Source organism: Uranotaenia lowii, chromosome 1, assembly GCF_029784155.1.
Source record: "Uranotaenia lowii strain MFRU-FL chromosome 1, ASM2978415v1, whole genome shotgun sequence".
In the NCBI taxonomy this organism is placed as follows: Eukaryota; Metazoa; Arthropoda; class Insecta; order Diptera; family Culicidae; genus Uranotaenia; species Uranotaenia lowii.
Window position 1 is genome coordinate 44,592,880 of NC_073691.1, and position 17,750 is coordinate 44,610,629.

Sequence of the window (17,750 nt, forward strand, 5' to 3'; positions counted from 1 at the left end):
CCTGGCATCACGGTCAAGGCAAATCGAGTGTTGTTCTATTCTTAGAACGAGGAGTTTATACATTTTTTAATCTTTAATTGTTGATATAAACTGATCTAGATAAAAAAATCATTTTTTTAAATTTTTTATAGGTAGTTATCAAAAGTTTGGAATCAAAAAATACCATGATTTTCGGAACAATTCTAGATTCTTTTTCCTCGTTATATCAGTTCTAAACCTAGCTCAATTTGCTTTAAATCGAGCTTTAAATAATAGAATAGTAATAGACTACAATATTTGGAGGCTAAATCATTATATGAAACTATTCAAGCTGTAGCTCTATAATTCAGTTGAATTCATCGAGTTGAATTTGCTGCTAAATTCTACGGCAGAAAACGCTCATCGTCCCCCAATTAATGGTGCTTATACTGCCCCAAGGGGGGGTGGGGGTTCTCATTGTGCACCTACAGTGACTGATTTCGGCAAAAAATATCAAAATGCATTTTTGTAACGTTTTTATCTTCTTTTTCAAGTTTCGGTCAGTTATGAAGTAGACTTTTTTAGTATCTGAACACGAAACAACGATGTAAAGCACATATTATAGCTGTTTTTTTGGCTTAAATAAGTGTCATCCTTAAGGTAGCCATTATGCCCTTATTTCCAATAGTTGGTTTTTTATATTTCTGTATTGATGAATTCACGGCCCTATGCACCGGAGGATCGGCGAGGGAACACTGGGTAAGTAAGTAATGGTGATAAGCAGATTTCTTTTTTGTTGAAAAACTAGTATTATAGGAACTACAAAACTGTTACGTATTTGCTTAGAAAAGGGGGGGTGCTCGATCGCCCCCGGTTGCTCGCTATGCCCTTATCTCTCCTACCTACTTTAATTCTATTTGAATAATATGAAAAGTTCTTTCGATTATGCCCTTTTTCCGACTCAATTTAAAAAGCGGCAAAACCGGAGATAACTCTCTGAATAAGTTATTTTATTTGTTTTTAGCTTCCATTCCATTCGTCTGGATAACACTTTTCCTCTCTCACTATTAAACTCTTCTTTGAACTCCTGCTTCTTTCTTCACTTTTTTTTACTTTCTTGACCTTTTTTTCAATTTAAATTTTTGTTCGTTTTTTATAATTACTTTGTTCTGTGTTCAACTGTGTTAATTTTGTTTTGCTGAACGGTCTTCCTATTTCATTCTCTATAATTCCCAGTTTCTCTTTTTTTTTTATCTCCATGTTAAACTTAAATATAACAGATTTAAATATATTCCAACGATTAATTTTAGTTGTTAAATTATACATATAGTTGATTTTACTTATGTTTACTTTAAAAGTTATCATATTTTAAGATAGTTTTTCGGAATAATTTTATCAACGCGTTTTATTTTCTTTTTATTTTAAACTAGCTGACCCGGTAAACTTCGTTTTACCTTCTAAAGTATAAATCGTAATAAATATTTAATTTCATCTACACGTCCTTAACTGCATCGTGCTCGCGAATAGATTCTTTTGGAAATCGTTACAAATAAAGTTGAATTTGTATTGGGACCACCTTTCATAAAAAGTGAGATACTTGAAACTATTATACAAAACATCTATGACCCAAAAAAATCTCGGATACCAAATTTCACTTCATTCCGACCAACCATTCATACGTGATGTTGTTACAAAGAAAATGCCTCCATTTTTATATATAAGAAGATGTGAAGAGATAACTTTGTATGGGGACCCCCCTTTCATAAAAAGTGAGATTCTTAAAACTATTATACAAACCATCTCTGACCCAAAAAACTCTCGGATACCAAATTCCACTTCATTCCGAACGACCATTCATACGTGATGTTGTTACAAAGAAAATGCCTCCATTTTTATATATAAGATGTGAAGAGATAACTTTGTATGGGGACCCCCCTTTCATAAAAAGTGAGATACTTGAAACTATTATACAAACCGTCTCTGACCCAAAAAACCCTCGGATACCAAATTTCACTTCATTTCGACCGACCATTCATACGTGATGTTGTTACAAAGAAAATGCCTCCATTTTTATATACAAGATTTTATTCATGGATTTGTTTTGCAGCAATTTTATTTTGACTCGTCCATGCTTACCTCAGAAACTGGATATCGCTGCAATCCGTTTTTTGGGGAGAAGGAACGCTTTTCAATAGCCGAATGCTCAGCTCCGATCCGATTGATCAGCAAGTCTGTAGACAAAAAGATTATTTGAATTAAAAAAAAAAACATTGAAAGGGAAGAATGTTTTTGAGTATCAAACCAAGAAATATGCCGATTGAGTAGCGAATCAAAACCACCAAATTTCTTCCCACGGAGAAAGAAAATTTTGCCTGGACTCTTGGTTTCCACCAGTCGATTGCCGGTTCCATTTTTTTTATCAAGCTCTCACGGTAAAGAAACCTGCTCCTTAATTAGTTTCCGGGTCATCTTCAGCCAAAAGAACTTCCGGAAGAAGGAAACGGCAAGGTTTGCTGGATTCGGTGACCGAGAATCGACCTAGAAAGGAAAAAAAGATAAGTTACTGATATAAATTTTCTAAATTCTACGAATTTACCTATCGGTTCATGCAGTCGTTTTTTCTTTCATTGCTTCAAAAACACATCACACGCATGTACTAACTACACTTATGTAAATGTAGTGATTAGGTGTATGTATTTATTCGAGTATAGCACAATCAATCATAAGAATAAAGTTGATTTTATTATATTTATAGTTCAATGCCTAGAATCAATCATACATTTGTAGTTGAATCAAAAGTATTTACAGTTGAATCAATTATACCATTATAGTTGAATGTACCATATTTATAGTTAAATGTGAGGGGTCAACCAGAGATTTATACTCGAATCAATAGTTCAATGCCTGAAATAAATCATACAATTGTAGTTGAATTTATCATATTTAAAGTTGAATTATATTTATAGTTGATTGAGTAAGATCAATCAACAGTTAGTAGTTGAATCTATTATATTTATAGTTAGATGCGAAAAAAAAACTACACTTTAATGATTGTTGTAACAAGCTGAAATAATTGGAACAACTTTTGTCTTTTTTCTCCTTGAAGCTTCGTTTAGTTTTTAAACTCATCCATGATGTTTTGTACAATTTGTAGGTAACGTTTAATTGAGTAAATTCGAATTTTTAAGTTTGTATGGGAAAATTGGATAATTTGTTATGGACAATCATTATCATTTTTGTTTCTTCTGAGGAACCAATCCTGCTTATGGTTTTTGTGCCAATCCATAAATTCTTTATAGGAAATTTTCCGCTGAACAATTTTGTCGAAGACCGTAAGTTATTAGGTGTTGAACAGGAATATGTCTTTTGGCATTAATAAACCATAAATTTAATTGACATCACTGCTGGTACCTTGCGAAGTATTGCCTGAAAAGTAGTCATGCTCATGCAATACTAGACTGAGTCGATTTGGGGTCATTTTTGAATTTCTCAAACCCTGGGGTCTTAAAAGCTTCGTCTTGGTCCAAAACTCATCCACGATTTTTTGCAGAATTTTTAAGTAACGTTTACATGAGTAAATTTGAACTTTTAGGTTTGTATGGGAAAATTGAATATTTTGTAATGAAAAATCAACATCGTTTCTGTTTCTTTTGTGGAGCCGAGCCAGGTGATGGTTTTTGTGCCAATTCATAAAATTCCTAAGGGAAATTTTCCACTGAACAACTTTGTCGAAGACCTTAATTTTGTATCTCATTAGGCAAAAAAGTTATAAGCTGTTTAACAGGGTAATGTCTTTTGGCATTGATGAACCATTAATTCAATTGACATCACTGCTGGAGCCTCGCGAAGTATAGCATGGAAAGTAATCATGCAATATCTCGATAGGCACCCTGCAGTGATGTCAATTGAATTTCATGTTTATCAATGCGAAAAGACATACCCCTATTAAACTGCTAATAACTTTTCTCCCTAAAAAGATACGAAGCTTCGGTCTTCGACAAAGTTGTTCAGCGGAAAATTTCCCTTAGGAATTTTATAAATTGGCACAAAAACTATCAGCTGGCTCGGCTCCACAAAAGAAACAGAAACGATGTTGACTTTTCAGTACAAAATATTCAATTTTCCTATACAAACCTAAAAGTTCAAATTTACTCATGTAAACGTCACTTAAAAATTCTGCAAAAAATCGTGGATGAGTTTTGGACCAAGACAAAGCTTTTAAGACCCCAGGGTTTGAGAAATTCAAAAATGACCCCAAATCGACTCAGTCTAATGCAATACTTCGCTTGGTACTCAGCAGTGATGTCATTTTTTTTGCAATGCTAAGAGACATGCCCCCATTTAACACCTAATAGCTTTTTTGTGTAGTAAGATACGAAGTAAAGATCTTCGACAAAGTTGTTAAGCGAAAAGATTTCTTTAGAGAATTTAAAAATTGGCACAAAAGCCATAAGCAGGCTCGGTTTCACAGAAGTAAAAAACAATGTTAATTTACAGTAAAAAATATTCAATTTTCCATACAAACATAAAAGTTTAAATTTACTCATGTAAACGATACCTCAAAATTCTGTAAAATCATGGATGAGTTTTAAAACAAAACAAAACTTTTTAGAGAGGGTTTGAGAAATTCCAAAATTACCCCAAATCGACTCAGTCTAATGATCACTACATTCAAGCGAAACAAGAAAATCATTTTATGATATTTAATACTATTGGATAATTCATTCCAGAAACAAGAAAATAAAATGTCGTCGGGTAGTGAGAATCAAACTCACAACAATTTTAACCTTCATCTTGCAATCCGACAGCTTAACCAGTGTTCTACCTGAGCCAGATGGCAAACGAGAGTTAATTGTCATAGTGATTCTGCCACGTTCAATCTGAAAAAAATCGACCGAATTGTGCGGGTTTTCTGGCGTTTGGCCAGGGGCTCTCCAGTATTCTCTTATGAGGGAAAAGTAATTGGACACGAGAAACTGTTCCTTTCGCTTTCCTACTGCCTGCTTACATACACACGCACAGCTGCTTACAGCCGGGCAGCTTGGCTGTGGTTGTTTGCCGGTGGTTTGAAACATCGCCGCTGGCGTTCACATGTTATGCCAATTACTTTGAAATATTGAACACTCATGATTGGAGTAAAGGTTGAATTTTGGGTGTACCTGTATAGAAGTTTTGAATTTCAGATCTATAGATTTCTAGTTAGGGAGAGGGGGTCCCCTTTACACAGCCAAATTTTAACTTTCAACACTACTGTTTAAGCCGTAATGTCCCTTCCGGTTATTTGGGTTGTATTTTTAAGGAAGGATTTGGCAGTTAATTCTCTATCTTTTATTTTTTCAATTTTTTACATAATTTAAATAAAAGATTGAAATGAAGGGTGAAAGATTTAAGTCCGATTATTTTTTCATCGCGTTTATCATTATACAGCTCAAGAATGATGTCACCCGTCAAATATGCAAATTTGGAAGAAGCAAAACCGCGAAAGAACGCAAAATAAAATTCGAAAGAACAGTTTCGCACCGGCCATGTGCAGAAAAATGATTCAACTCGATTCGATCCCTGTAATATTTACTGTATTTTTGCGATGAAATACGCTGGCGACGATTCTACGGAACGGCAATGCCAATATTTTCTCCAGCCAAACATAAAACCCCCCGCTCGTTTGCGGTCGGTCTTGCGTCACAATTATACTTCTTTATTTGGGTAAATGATCTCCATTCCACGTTTCCTCGCCGAGAGCCCTTTGAACTCACTTTGGCCATATGGCTTATCGATGGAAAAAGACTAGTGTACGTATGCAGATTCGATTGGCTGCAGTACTAATGCTGACGCCAACGATTATTATTTGATCGTGAAAGTTCGAACGGCCACATGCACTCGTTTGTGACAAATGTGGTTATTTTTTTTGCTGTCGCTCTCCTTCGACTGGATCAAATTTGGTACGAATATGGTTTCCTTTATTGGCAAGCGCGAGCGATCGTTTGCAAATCGAAAACCGGGAAATGGGTTCGTATTTCTGCTGTCTCGATTCAACGGGATCTTTCGATTAAGACTTCCTTCTCAGTAGAGCGCAGAACAACAACAATAACAAAACAACAACAGCAACTGTCAATCGGCGGAAGATGACTGATGAAGAGAGCCGGTTCCGGCCGGGTTCTGGCTACATGCGTTGTGTGATATGCTTTGCGAGAGCACTCTATGAAACCGATCGATTGAAGAACCAGCGAACTCCAAAATTGGCGCACTGATTCCAGAAAGGAATGGCGAAAGATGATCGAAGCTTGTCAAACTTGTTCCAACCTTGAATGTTATTTTCCTTCGATGGAATCGCAAGAATCACTTCGTAACTTTTTTCATTCTTTTCTTTTTATATTATTTATGCAAATAAGGCCCTAATTTTTGTTTCACGGTTCTTCTTCCGAACAATGATCGCCGAGCGCACACAGATTTTTTTTCTTCTTTCGTTCTGACAGACCTGTTCTTTGGTATGTCCGTTTGAGTCATGATGCGCGGGACATTGTTGAGATATCGATTTTAGAATTTAAATGACTCAATGTTGTCAGTAGGAGTGGAAAAAACTTGCTTAACAATGTGCACTCAGAAAATTGATGTCAAAAAGTGAAATCTAATTCTGTTGTTCAGTCAAATTTGATGCAGAATAAGTTTCTTAATTTTTTTATATTGTACAGAATCCAACCTTTAAGAAGTGGAAGGGCTTTTGCAATACAAAACTGCAATTCGTTATGCCAAATCATCTATGAGTGGGTACCAACTACATTGGTTTTGTATGGGAGTTCTTACACTTAAAAAAAACAAGATGGAGCATGAATAACGCCAGGTTGTCAAATTCCATAAAAAAAAGCATCAAACAATTTTTAAACTAAGAAACAACCGAATTTCAGTACAATAAATCGTCCCAATTAATCAAAACTTACTTGTGTATCGAATTAGATGAAAATTACCTGAAATTTATTGAGTAGTTACATTTTTATCATTGTTTTTGGACGAGAACCGTGTTTTGCATTGATTTTTGCATCACCAGTCTCCTGCAAAATGTTTGAGAGATCATTAATTTGTGCGCAAAATTTGATTTCAACTATTGAGTGCCTCTCAACGCTTTTATAAAGTTAGGGGCATCTTTCAAGCTTGCCTATCACACGTTGATTTTGTGTGGGAACCCCCAGAAAAGGAGCTTAATTGTGGCACGTTATCTAAATATTTTCTTTATGTGAATGGGACTTGTAACTATTATATCAATTATCTTCATATAAAAAAAACGGGTACCAAATTTGTGGAAAAGATGTAAATTTAAATATTTGTTCATCATTTTAAATTAAGTTTAACACGTTCGTTGCCACGCTCATTTTGGTAGTTTTACTAGCTGGGCCAAAAAAAAAATCTCGGAGCGAAAAAGTTAGGAAGGAGAACTGCAGATTTGCGACGTGTTGCTAAACTGAGCGTCTTACTTGAGTAAGAGAGCATCACATGTTTTGATGTGACGGGGCCTCACAGGAAATACACTCGTTACCCGAATATGGGTTCCATGGCAACGAACGTGTTAAACATCATTTAAAAGTAAACCCTTAAAATGAGAGAAGCAACTTGAGTTTCGAAATGAAATACAAATTTTTCGAGACTAAATCACGTTACATGCCACATTCGACTCCATTTGCCATTTGAAGTTTTGCAAAAAATAATGTCAAAGAGAATCCCTCCTCCTAGAGAGGTCTCAAATCATCATAGAAACACAGGTCTTATTTTAAGGGTGCCGGAACCCTCTCAACCCCCTTTTTGCTTGATAAGTTTACACTTAGTTATGTCTAAAACCTAGCACCTCACTCTCTCAAACCAAATTTTGTTTGATATGCCTGATATTAAAGTTCTCAAGTTATGCTGAAACAAATGGTAGAGAAGCCCTCTTCACCTTTTCATATCTTCCCACTGCACTGGTGATTCTTCAATAATCAGAGAAACATTTCTTTCATCTAATACAAGGCCGTGCAAACGAGGGGGGGTTAAGGAGTTTAACCCCCTCCCCATGGAGATTTTGCCCAAGTAAAATTTTCAGTTCGAGAAAGGATTTCACCGTACATGTAGAAAATTAGCTCGCCTCCGGCGGCATTCAATCCTGAATCACTCAAGGCCTAAGACATTTCATTTTAAGACGTTTCCAAATTGATACTAATTTTTTAATTGTTCATTTCAGTTTGTAGTTCAATAGACTATCTGTATTGAAATTCAAATCGTCACACAAAAAGTGAGTTTTTATTGAGAAGTGTAATCAACCAAATTCAGTATTTGAAGCCATTTTAACATAAAAATTCATTCATCGAATATTTATTTTGCATGTCAACAAATTGGGAGCCATACGACAGCCGTTTAATACTTATAATAGTCAACAGAATTATCCAAAAAACTAAAACCTCAATTTTATTATTAATCACTTTGATTATTAAAAAGCATCATAGAAAGTAGTAGAAAAAGTAGAAAAAAGTAGTTGTACTTACATTCAAATATTTCGGATTTCTCAACATAAAATTTATTTTTTTTTGCGTATTAAAAATGAATAAATTTGCTATCGATCATTTCAAATTATTGCGTATTATTAACTGTATTGATGATATTCGTGAATTTATGATCGAAAAAACGGTGAAAATGCATTTTTTTTAGCAACTCGTTTTATCGGTTGTTTACGACTCGACGGTAACATTTTAAATTTTTTATTTTTTATGGACCTTAAATGTCAATTTGAAACAAAAATTTCAAGTGGTTATTTATCACAATCCGTTAAAAATGGTAGACGTGAGGTTAAGTTAATTTCTTACAACAGAAATGTTTGAATTTTTAAATAATTTGACGAACCACACTGGAGAGTAGACCGTAATAACTCTGCTGTATGTCGAGGTTCGTTAATTTTTTTTTGAGTTCAACATAGGTGTTAAAGTAAAGTAAACATAACTTCTACAATTTCTAACCGATTTTGATAAATAATCACTTGAAATCTTTGTTTTGAATTGATTCAGAGAAAATAAGATCTTAAAAATGTTACCATCGAGTCTTGAACCGTCGATTAAAAGAAATGAAGTTCAGATGATCGAAAGCAAATTTGTTCACCTTCAATATGCAAAGAATTTGAAGTTGGGAAATTTTAGATATTTGGATCGAAGCACAACTCCTTTTTTTCTTTTCCCAAGATTTCATATTTGAAGCATATCACAAAAATGTTCTACTGAGATTTTTTTAAATTTCATTTTTGGATTCAGCGCCCGATTTTACATCAGAAATATTTATCAGTTAATAAAGTTCACGACTTTATGTAACTTTTGTAAACGAGTGTTATTATTATTCTTCAAGAGACAAGTGTAAGCTTGAATTTTATTTTGTGTTTCTTGTTCTTGTACATGCTCAACTCAATATTCAAAAGGGTTTTTATAAATTACACAAGGCCACAAAATTCACATTTTTTCGAGGTGCATAAAACTTACGGGCTAGTTTTCATCAAATTCATTGAATTCTAATATGCATTTTTTCTATCATTTTTCCATTTTTAAAATAACTTAAAAATGTGTAAAAATCATTTAAGAAAATACCGAACTATTTTGACGACTCTTTAAAATATTGCAAAAAAAAAGTAAAATAAAGGTTTTCATTTAATTATCATTTTTTTCTCAGTCCGCAAGTTATTTTGTCTTCTGTGAAAAATGTTAGACGAGTTTTCTATTTTTTATTTTTCCTTATTCTGTTTAATAAGGGAATTTCAACGAAGTTTTGAATAAGTTTCAACCAACATTAAATTTTAGATATTTAAAAGCAAAAATCAAATAATTTTGCAGGCTTCAATAAATTTTTTAAATTGAATAAAACCTTTTTTAAACCTTCTTCAATGATGTCAGCAATAATTTTAATGATATCCTTCCAATTAAAAAATAATGTAGAATTTTTTTTAGATTAAATTCATCATTATGATCAAAATGTGTTTCCTTTTTATCAAATGAAATATTATCAACAAATCCAGAATCAGGTTTTTTCTATCATGTAGATTTGTTAGTTCATTAGTTATCAATGATTGATTTCACTCAACACTGATTCATTTTTAAACTTATAAACTATACATCATCAAAACTAGAGACGTTAGACAAAATTTGTTTAAATATTCAAGTTCAGGAAATTTCAGGAAAATTCAAAATCTACCAAATTAAGATAGGCCTAAAAATACTGTTTTCGTTAGTTTTCAATTGATTTCAATGAATAAATTTTCGAAATGGTAAGCATTTTTTTTATTGAAAATAAAAATCTTCTTATAAACTTATCTGTTTGATTTTCATATTTTGTTTGTATTTTCAAATAAATTCGCCCAATTTTAATGTATAGTTTTTTTTTTAATTTTAAAATAAATAGACGGCATATCTTAGTAAACTATTTTCATTTTTTTTAGACATTTTATAATAAGTTTGTCTTTGTTTTCTGAAAACAAAATCTTCTTTAAATTTTAATTAATAAAAAAACAGTGTCTACCTTTTGTACAATATTTTTATTGACAGCGAAAAAAATACTCAGAGCTTAAAATTTTCATCTATATGATATGCATTTGAAAGTTAATATACGTTACACTTATTTTCTTTATCTTAAATATTTTTTTATGAATCGATCATGATTTTTTAAGTTAATCTATGAAAAATTTCAAAAATGATTACAAGAAGCAACTTTAAAGCAAAATTTCAATGTGTTACAACGAAACTTGGAATTTCTTTTTTTATGACTAATTTGATTTATTGCATTTATAGTATTGTTATTTTTTCTAGATAAATTTGAATTTTGAAAACCCACCCCCCTCTCTCATGGACGGGTCCTTTGCATGGGCCTGATTTGACATATTTGTATGGGAGCCCGCTCAATTTCCTTATTACCTCTTCAATGGAAAGTGGGAGGAATACAACATAATCATAGAATTATGACTGTTACTAATTTCTAAAGTTATTTCTATAAATTTGTATGGGAGCCCCCGTCTCCACATCCCTATCTTTCCACTTGAAAGGAGGGAGTGGTCTCAAACTGTCATAGACAATAATTTTGAACCGTTAAAACCTTAAAACTGCTAACACCAGGGAAAGTAGTAGTTTAGTACGTCTCGGTGGTCGAATAATTAGCGTGTTAAGAAGGTAATCACTGGTCCACTGATGGCATGGGTTCGATTCCCATCTCGGTACTGGGTGTGAAATATTAATCTTAAGTTGTCCGCGTCATTTATTCAGTCTGTAAATCCTAAATCGGCTAAGACGGTGTATGTCTTTAATTTTCAAAATAATCCTTTCTAATTGGGATAACCAAGAAAAAGTTCACAATTTCGAAACGAAAAATCGTTGTCAGTTCTGTTATTTGTGTAAGTTTGAATTGAATTATAGGGTTAGACTGAGTCGATTTTGGGTCATTTTTTAAATTCTTCAACACTGGGGTCTTGAAAGCTTTCTTTTGGTTAAAAACTTATCCATGATTTTTTGCAGAATTTTAAGTAACGTTTACATGAGTATCACAGTATACATCATACGGGAAAATTTAACATTATGTTCTAAAAATTCAACATTATTTTCAATTCTTCTATAAAACGGGGCCTGGTAATAATTCTTCGGCCATTTTATGAAATCTTGAAAGGCAAATTTACGTTCAACAACTTTGTTGAAGACAATAACTTCGTATCTTATTAGGCAAAAAAGGATTAATCGTTTAATAGGGGTATGTCTTTTGACATTGAAAACCAATCAATTGAACTGACATCACTGGTGGTGCGTAGTGAGGAATTGCACGACTACTTGTCAAGGAATACTTCGCTAGGCACCGGCAGTGATGTCAGTTGAATTGATTGTTTTTCAATGTCAATAGACAGACCCCTAATCAATACTGCAAAAAAAAAATCATGGATGAGTTTTTAACCAAAACGAATTTTTTAACACCCCAGGGTTTCAAAAGTTGAAAAATGACCTCAAATCGACTCAGTCTATTGCAGTGTGCTACAAAAAAAAGATATATTATGCAATCTGTCAGTTGCTTTGGATCAGTGACTATGGATATTTGGCTAACACTATCCTTAAGACGCTAGTTGTTTATTTGATCACACCTAAATAGTCGTAATCTGGAAATTCTTGGAATCCTAGTGCCTGTGCCACCTTAAAAATAAGAATTCCTCAATCAGTAAAACCACTCTCAGAAATTAAATTTCTTTCTATTATCGGGGCTCTCCTTAATCTACTTTCAAATCGTATGCACCACGGAGAGATTCCATCATCCCTAGACCAATGGGCTACTAGCCAAGCAGCCGGTGCGTGCTTTCCGAAACTAAACGCTCATTTTAGGCCCTCCTAATTAATACGCATTCCTGCACACACAAAATTCTACACCATCACCCAAATCGACCGAACCGAACTGAAAAATCTCCTCTCCGTTGAGCTGGGCTTTGGTCTGTGTGGTGTAGATATGTTGGGCACGCACCACATACCAAACCGAGCGAGAGTCCAAGCTCAAGTTATGCCGGACAACGCGCCGCTGCAGCTTTTCCAACCAACAACGTATAGGTATAAGGCAATCTCACCAAATAGCTTTGGATGGTTGGACGCTCTTTCCTTTTTTTTTCTTCATTATCAACTTCGGGGAAGAAAGGTGTAGATGAACGACAACAACAAACAAAAGTTTACTCTCGGTCCGAAACAACCCGAAGTTCGAAGACATTTCCTCGGTTGGGTTGGGCAAATGAAGAGAATGTCTCTTGGTTCTCTTTTTATCATCTTTCAAATTAACTTAATGATATAAATTTTCAATTTGAAACACCCTTAAGAAAAGTATCTTTCGATTGAGTTATAAATTCTTCAACCGTTTGTTGGAAAACAGTCTCTCTTGAAGATAAGTTTTCAAACAGAGTTACGTAGTTTGTGACCGCCCAGGTCCGGTCATACCTTTACCTGTTGTGTGTGTTTGGGAAAATTTGAGAGAAGGTGCCCATTCTGAGTCAGGCAGCGGCAGCAGCCCTCGTTTAGCTCATTGAGTTTACCCAAGTTAGGCTCTCCAGCTAAGCAAGTAAGCAAGCTGAAGCCAGCAGCCCGAGTTTAGTCTCTGTTTGTTTTGCAAACGGTTCGTACGCGTTCGTGTCTTGATCGTGGCGTCCTCGTCGTCTACTCTCGGTGCGGTGTTGATTGTTTAGTGTTATCGTCGTCGTTATTGTCGTTCGAGGATCGTGTCAAGTGGTTTTTCCTAGGAAGAAGAGGTAGTTCTACCTTGAGGATCCAGACATTTCCGATCCCCGAAAACAGAAAAGAATCGAGATCGTTTGTCAATAATCGGAACGGGGTGGATGCGTTTGTGGTTTTTTGTTTGTTTTCCGTCTCATCGGCAAATGTGACAGATGACAACGAAGGCGACGACCTAGATCATCTAGTCCGAGTCGCCAAGTGTATAGATTTGTGTGAGCGATGTGAATGGATGCATGAAGAAATCATAATTACTCCCCTTGCTTGACTCTGGTGAAGTGTCGTTCTCTTCGAGTGACTTCGCCAAGTGCGGTTTTTCTGCGTAATTGAACGAAATTAGATATTGCAAATGTGGGCACACACATTTATGCGAATGAATGCTGCGATCCAGATGTCGAGGGCTGGCTTATGGGCTGTTGTGGAGTTTGTGGAGATTTAGCCACCCAGAAAAAGTGTGTTTTGAAAAGTGGAAACACACGTGGCTTGGCTTCGTCGTCGTAACTGATACCCGGGCCTGGTCCGTCATAATCAAGACCAATGAAAATTCACGAGCTCGTAGCTACTGGAAAAGGGAGCTCAAGCATGGCTGAGCGTCTCTCGAAGTGACCGGAATCAGACCCTTTCAAGAAGAAGATTTCATGGGGAGGATTCATTCGTTTAACTTAAACCATTTCGTCGTCATAAGAGCTGCAACACCTTCCCCCCTTTTCGAGAAGAAAAAAAAAAAACGGTATCTCATTACCGCAAAGGTGTTGAATTTCAAAAGCTCTGTTGAATAGTTGGTGTGTGATTTGAGGGGCCGTTTTGTGTTTTGTGGTGCAATAATCGTTTGGAAACCCTTTCATTTCGAAAACAAAAAATGAAGAATGGAATCGAAGAGAGATAGAAACAGTGCAAAATTCCGTTCAACCTTAAATGAGTATCATCACCTCAAATATGCTGGGCATGATTTTTATCTGGGAACAGAAAAATTACTACAATTGGGGGACGCTTGCTCTGGTGTTGTTTTTTTCCTCTGTTGGTTTGGCGTCATTAATCTAATCAGAACGCAAATATTTGCTGCTCTGCTTACTTGTTGTGTGTTGATAAAAGTAACGACAAACTTAGAAATCTTGCTGTGGTGGGTACTTCGTACTCTGGCGAGAATTTAGCTAAAGGTAATCTAGGAACGTCCCAAGTGTCAAAAGATTTATAACGTTTGTTTGTTGTTGAAGTGAAGAATCTTTGTTGCGATTTTGTTACAAAAGAAAATTCACTCTAAATGCTCGTGTATTCAGGACAAAAAATCCCTTTAAGAAGACGAAGACTCAATACGAAACGTTAAAAACCATCTATTCCTATTGAAATTCCAAATCCTCTCAAAAGGAGGCCTCAAAATCTGAATCAGAAATCTGAGAATTCAATCCTAGTTCTAACTAGCAAATTTGAAATACAAATATCAATCTGAAATCTGAAACCTTACTCTGAAATCTCAACTAACCAAATTTTGAAACTAGAACTTTAAATTTTGAATCAAAAAATATTTAAATTTGAAGTCTGAAATAAAAAAAAGTTTTTTGAAATCTTAATTTTGAATTGTTGGAACCCTCGATTGGCAATTTGAGGATTGACGATTGCTCGCTGGTGGAATTCACAATCGCTAGTGTAGAGTGTAGTTATGTAAGGTGACCATGGGTCTGCTGATTTCGGATGGCTGGAGGAAGTTGTTGGTGTTGCGGGAAGCTCGCCATCGACGATTCACCTTTGTCCATCTGCAAAATGAGGGAAGGTGTTGAAACAAACGATAGGCAATTCGCGGATCTATGATCGCTGGTGGAATTAACAATCGCTAGTGTAGAGTGTAGCTATGTGAGGACCTCACTGAGATTGCAAATACTACACTTTGATCTTAGCCTTTAGGCCGAGAAGCGATAGAGATTGCGAATAAACGATAACTCGATTCCACCACTGAAACCTGCGTTGAATACCTCGTTTAAACAAGAATCTCAAAAATGAAGTCTCTATTCTGATATTTGAATCTCAATTTTGAATTGAAAACACCTAAAGTTGAAATCTTGTAACTTATTTTTTTTTTAATTTTGAACTTGTGATCTGAATTTGTAATCTCAATTTTTAAATGTCTTACATTATATCTAAATCTGAATCTACTAAAACTTTAAATCTTAAAACTGACAAATCTTATTTGAAATTGTAGAAAAAGTTTCTCGACGATTTTAGTCTCAAAAATCACAAAACGATGTTTATTTACTACATCCGACGTTTCGGCATATTTGATTTGCCTTTATCAAGGAATAGTTATTTTTCGTTTTTATTGTTCAGAATGTTTTTTGAATCTATGAACTGACTGGAAGAAAAGTTGTCTCGCAGTTGGCCGAGCGTTTGGAAATTTATTGCAAACTTATAATGCTTTTGTTAGGTGATACTTTTTAAAAACTTTTTCAAAAGATTATTAAAAATGATTTTATTGTTCTTGGTTTTTCTGTTCGTTCTTTCGTTAACCACTATTACTTGTTATTGAAAAATATTCAATAACAAGTGATAGAATATTTTTCAATAACAAGTAATAGTGGTTAAGTGAAGAAAAAATAAGAAAACCAAAAATTACTATTACTTGATAAAGGCAAAATAAACAGACCGAAACGTCGGATGAAGTAAATACACATCGTTTTATGATTTTTTTTAGAATGAAATCGCCGAGAAATTTTGTCAACATAACCGGATCAGTCGATAGGAAATTTAAATACTTATTTAAAATTTTCAATCTGAAACCGGAATCACAAATTTGAAATCTGAATCTGATATTTTAATCTAAATTTTGAACTCAAAATCTTAAAATTTTAAATCTTATAACTGAACAATCTTATCGGAAAATGGCAACCTGAGATCTTGACTGACAGCTCCATTTTGAAATTTATTATGTGATAAGTAAATTTGAATTTAAAATTAAAAATCCTGAAATTTAAAATTTTAAAAGTCCTATTTCATAATTTTAAATCTAAAATCTAAATTTCAATTATCAAAATACTAAAATTTGAAATCCTTGATCTGAGCAATCTTCTTCGAAAATTTGAACTTAATTTATAAATTTGACATCTCAAATTTTAAATCTATTATGTGATTTTTGAATCTGAATTTTGAGTTCAAAATACTAAAATTTGAAATCTTACATAGAAAAATGTTATTTAAAATTTTGAATCTCAAATCTAAATTTGAAATATTTTATGTGATATCTGAATCTGAACTTTGAATTCAAAATACTAAAATTTAAAATCTTAAAACTGACGAATTTTATGTGAAATTTTAAACGTAAGATTCGAATTTGAAATCTGTTATGCGATATTTGAATCTAAATTTTGAATTCAAAATACATAAATATTAAGTCTGAAATCAGAAAAATCTGATTTGAACTTTTCAATCTTAAATCTGAATATTAAAATTAAAAAACTCTGATTCTAAAATTTCAACCATCTTCAAATCTCCAATGTTTGAATTTGAATTTTGATTTCAAAGTGTTAAAATTTGAAACCTGCATTTTGAACTCAAAATATTGAATCACAACAGTCGAATCCGAATTTTGAATTTCAGTTTCAAATTCTTATCAAAATGCTACTGTGTTTAAAATCTAATTAAAGTATAAGATTCAGATGTCAAATTCAGATTTCAGATTTAGATTTCAGATTTCAGATTCAGATTCAGATTTCAGATTTCAGATTTGAAATTTCAGATTAAGATTCAGATTTAAGATTTCAGATTCCAGATTTCAGATTTAGATTCAGATTTCAGTTTCAGATTCAGATTCAGATTTCAGATTCAGATTTCAGATTCAGATTTCAGCTTTCAGAATTCAGCTTTCAGAATTCAGATTCGGATTCATACTCAAATTCAGATTCAGATTCAGATTTCAGATTCAGATTTCAGATTCAGATTTCAGATTCAGATTTCAGATTCAGATTTCAGATTCAGATTTCAGATTCAGATTTCAGATTCAGATTTCAGATTCAGATTTCAGATTCAGATTTCAGATTCAGATTTCAGATTCAGATTTCAGATTCAGATTTCAGATTCAGATTTCAGATTCAGATTTCAGATTCAGATTTCAGATTCAGATTTCAGATTCAGATTTCAGATTCAGATTTCAGATTCAGATTTCAGATTCCGATTTCAGATTCAGATTTCAGATTTCAGATTTCAGATTCAGATTTCAGATTCAGTTTTCAGATTCAGATTTCAGATTCAGATTTCAGATTTCAGATTCAGATTTCAGATTCAGATTTCAGATTTCAGATTTCAGATTCAGATTTCAGATTCAGATTTCAGATTTAGATTCAAATTTCAGATTCAGATTTCAGATTCAGATTTCAGATTCAGATTTCAGATTCAGATTTCAGATTCAGATTCAGATTATAGATTCCGATACAAATTTTAAATTCTGTTTAACGTTATAGTTAAAATTTTAGAACTAGGTGCAGATTTTAAATTTATATTTCAGCCACCAAAAAGGCTTTTCCTAAAGTTTAGCCTCGGGTGACTTTTTTTTGGCAAGCAGTTATATTTGAA

At 33.7% G+C, this 17,750-nt stretch overlaps 1 protein-coding gene across 7 annotated transcripts in view; it reads left to right on the plus strand.

Annotated features, from left to right (window-relative positions):
• Window positions 1-17,750, plus strand: part of LOC129743050 (leucine-rich repeat flightless-interacting protein 2) — a 154,541-nt gene that overhangs the window by 80,647 nt on the left and 56,144 nt on the right. The window contains exon 1 of one of the 7 annotated variants that reach the window (XM_055734999.1): window positions 13,072-13,210. The exons of the other annotated variants lie outside the window; for them this stretch is intronic. The gene's annotated coding sequence lies outside the window, so the exon portion shown is untranslated. Of the gene's footprint in view, window positions 1-13,071; window positions 13,211-17,750 lie in introns of those variants that run through there. 7 annotated transcript variants of the gene reach the window in all.